Here is a 4,469-nt window from a genome sequence, read left to right on the forward strand (position 1 = left end):
AGCTCCAACCCGGAACCCTTGCTCCTAACCGGAAAGATTCCATCCCAAGTGAATTTGGGGGACCTTACATTCTTAATCCTATTCCCCTTTTGCAGAGTTGCGGTATATATTAATAATTAAAATTGAGGAATTCTGCGGCAAAAAAAGCAAACCAACAACAAGAGCAAACAGTTTAACTTACAATTTTCAAACAAGTTTTAATTTTCAAACAACTCTTATAGAGCATCGATTAACATCTAATAGACACAATTTGAGAAATGCTGATGTAAAATAGGGAGACATTTTACAACAGAATCACACAATCTTAGTTCTGGAAGGATCTAAGGAGGTCATCTTATCTTTTGGATGGAAGCACAACTTAGCCCTAACCGGTTTGGCTCAGTGGATAGAGCGTCTGCCTGCGGACTCAAGGGTCCCAGGTTTGATTCCGGTCAAGGGCATGTACCTTTGTTGCAGGCACATCCCCAGTAGGGAGTGTGCAGGAGGCAGCTGATCGATGTTTCTCTCTCATCGATGTTTCTAACTCTATCACTCTCTCTTCCTCTCTGTAAAAAAAACCTACCTCACATGGATCAAGGACCTAAATGTAAGACAGTATTCCTTATGCTTTATTCACATCCCCATGACTATTTTGTGAGTTCTTACTCCTTTCACTTTTCTTACCCATCCTCCCACCCCATCCTAACTGACAACCCTCAGTTTATTCACTGTGCCTGAGACTGTTTCTGTTTTGTTCTGTACTCTTACTTTGTTCTTTAGATTCCACATATAAGTGAAATTATGGGGTATTTTACTTTGTCTGACTCATTTTCACTTCGCATAATACCTTCTAGGTCCATCCATGTTGTTGCAAATTGTAGAATTTCATTCTTTCTTTTTTATAGCTGAGTAATATTCCATTGTTATGTGTACCACATCTTTATCTATTTGTCTAGTGATATACCTGGGTTGCTTCCATATCTTGGCTGTTGTAAATAATGTTGCAATGAACATAGGCATGCATATGTCTCTTCAAATTAATGTTTTGGATTTCTTCAGATATATTCCAGGAAGTGGAATTGCTGGATCATACGATAATTCTATTTTTACTTTTTGGGGGAACCTCCACACTTTTCCATAGTGGCCAGTGGCTGTACTAACAGTGCATGAGGGTTCCCTTTTCTCCACATCCTCGCCAAAACTTACTTTGCTGATTTATTGACCATAGCCATTTTGACAGGTGTGAGGCAATGGTATATCATTGTGGTTTTAATTTACATTTTTTCTGATGATTAGTGATATTGAGCATGTTTCTATATGTCTGTTGGCCATCTGTATGTCCTCTTTGGAGAAATGTCCATTCAGGTCTCCTGCCCATTGTTTAAATTGGATTGTTTGTGTTTTGGTGTTGAGTTGTATGAATCCTTTATAAAATTTGGATATTAATCCTTTATGGGATGTATCATTTATAAATATGTTCTTCCATTCTGTCGGTTGTCTTTTCATTTTGTTGATGGCTTCCTTTGCTGTGAAAAAAACTTTTTAGTTTGATGTAGTCCCATTTGTTTATTTTTTTCTTTTGTTTCCCTTGCTTGATGAGATATATCAGAAAAAAAAATATTACTAAGAGCAGTGTCAGAGAGTTTACTGCCTGTTTTCTTCTAGAAGTTTTATGGTTTCAGGTCTTATATTTAATTCTTCAATTCATTTTGAGTTTATTCTTATATATGGTAGAAGCTGCTCTAGTTTCATTTTTCTGCATGTATCTGTTCAATTTTTACAGCACCTTTTATTGAATAGACTGTCTTTACCCCATTGTACATTCTTGCCTCCTTTGTCATAGACTAATCGACCTTATAGGCGTGGATTTATTTCTGGGCTCTCTATTCTGTTCCGTTGGTCTGTGTCTGTTTTAATGCCAATGCCATGCTGTTTTGATTATGGCCTTATGATATAGTTTGACATCACGTATCATGATTTCTCCAACTTTGATATTTTTTCTCAAGATTGCTCTGGCTATTTGGGTTCTTTTGTGGTTCCATGTAAATTTTAAAATTATTTGTTCTATTATATGAAAAATGCCATTGGTATTTTGATAGTGATTGCAGTAGTTTTAAAATGTTAATTTTCTTTTTCCCATCATGAGCATGGTATATGCTTCCATTCATTTGTAATTTCTTCAATGTATTGTACTAAGCTTTAACCTCCTTGGTTAAATTTATTCCTAGATGTTTTAAAAAATGCAATTGTAAATGGGATTGCTCTCTTAATTTCTCTTTCTGATAATTTAGTGTGTATAAAAATGAAAACAATTTTAGGATATTAATTCTGTATCCTGCTACTTTGCTGAATTCATTTATCAGTTCTAGTAGTTTTCTGATGGAATCTTTAGAGTTTTCTCTCTATAATATTATGTCATCTGCAAATAATGACAGTTTTACTTCTTCCTTCCAATTTGGATGCCTTTTATTTCTTCTTTTTGTCTGATTGCTGTGGCGAGGACTTCCAGTACTATGTTGAATAAGAGTGGTGAAAGTGAGCATATATCTTGTTCCAACTCACACTTTTAGTATGAGTTGAGTATGATATTAGCTGTAGGTTTGTCCTATATGGTTTATTATGTTGAGGTATGTCCCCCACTATTCCCACTTGGCTGAGAGTTTTTATCATAAATGGGTGCTGGATTTTGTCAGATGCTTTCCCTTTATTAATATGATTATGTAATTTTTTATCCTTCAATTTGTTTATTTGGTATATCACATTAATTGATTTGTGGATATTGTACCAACCTTGCATCCCAGGAATAAATTGTACTTGGTCATGGTGTATGATCTTTTTAATGTATTTCTGGATCCAGTTTGCTAATATTTTATTGAGAATTTTTGCATCTATGTTCATTAGGGTTATTGACCTATAATTTTTTTTTCTTTGTAATGTTTGTCTGGTTTTGGAACCAGAGTAATGCTGGCCTTGTAAAATGAGCTTGGGAGCCTTCCCTCCCTTTGAGTTTTTTGGAATAGTTTGAGGGTAGATGTTAATTCTTCTTCGAGTGTTTGGTAAAATTCATCCGTGAAGCCATCCAGTCCAGGACTTTTGTTTGTTGGGAATTTTTTTTTATTACTGATTTGGTTTGGTTGGTAGCAATTGGTCTGTTCAGATTTTTGTTTCTCCTTGATTCATTCTTGGAAGACTGTATGTTTCATCCAGATTGCCCCGTTTGGTGGCACATAGTTGTTGGTAGTGTTTTTATAATCCTCTGACTTCTTTGGTGTCAGTTGTCACTTCTCTTTCATTTCTGATTTTATTTGCCCCCCCGCCCCGCCCCCTGCCCAGCAGAGTTCAGCTTTTTATTGAATGTATTACAAGAGAGGTTCAGTCAAAAAGACCAAAGCATTTGTCGTCACCAGATTCCTTCTTTGCTTCCACTTTCTTCTCTTCAGCTGAGGTAGCAGTGGTAGAGGGAGCAGGATCTCTAGTCCCTACACCTGCTGGGGCAGGTCCACGAGGCTTTACATTGCAGATGAAGCTCCCAATGTTGACATTGGCCAGAGCTTTGTAAACAAGCCTGGCCAGAGAGGTTCAAATTTACACCAGCTGCTTTTAAGGAACCATTGATCACATCTCTGTGACTGTTATCTCATCGTCGTGCAGGAGGAGGGCTGAGTAGATGCAGGCGAGCTCCCAGACAGAAGACACGGTGCGGGCAAGAGGTAGGCAAGTGCTCGTTGCTGGATGAAGTGAGGGTCTCACGTGGGCTGGGCACCTTACTGGCAGCTGGGGAAAGCGCTCTCTTTTTTTCTTTTTGAGTCTAGTTAAAAGTTTATCAATTATGTTTTCGAAGAGCCAGCTCTTGGTTTCATTAATTTTTTGTGTTGTTTTTAGACTCTATTTTGTTTATTTTCACTTTGATTTTTATTATTTCCTTTCTCCTACTCATGTTGGGCTTTGTTCTTCTTTTTCTGGTTCCTTTAGGTGTAGCATTAGATTGTTTATTTGAGATTGTTCTTATTTCTTGAGGCAACTGAATGTTGTCCCATAGGTCCCTTAAACTATCCTAATTTCTAAAATTATTTTAGCTGTTTTGAATGGGTGTTTTCTGCTACATTCTTTTATTTAGATGCTGATTTGATGCTCTGCTTCATCTAATGTGCTGTTGGTTCCTTCTTGTGTATTTATTTCAGTTACTGTATTCTTTGTTTCTGAATAATGCTCATTAACTTCCTTGAGCATTTTTATAACTAGTGTTTTGCGCTCTGTATCTGCTAGACTTCTTGCCTCCATTTAATTTAGTCCTTTTTTTCTGGAGATTCCTCCTGTTTCATTTGGGATACGTTTGTCTCCCCACTTTGGTTTTAGCTCTGTGTTTGTTTCTATATATTAGGTAGATCTGCTACGTTTCCACGTCTTGGCAGGGTGGCCTTATGTAGAAGGTGCCCCGTGGGGCCCAGTGGCATAGTCTCACTGATCACCTGATCCAGATGCTCCAGGGG

This window comes from Myotis davidii, unplaced genomic scaffold (genome assembly GCF_000327345.1).
Source record: "Myotis davidii unplaced genomic scaffold, ASM32734v1 scaffold674, whole genome shotgun sequence".
NCBI lineage: Eukaryota > Metazoa > Chordata > Mammalia > Chiroptera > Vespertilionidae > Myotis > Myotis davidii.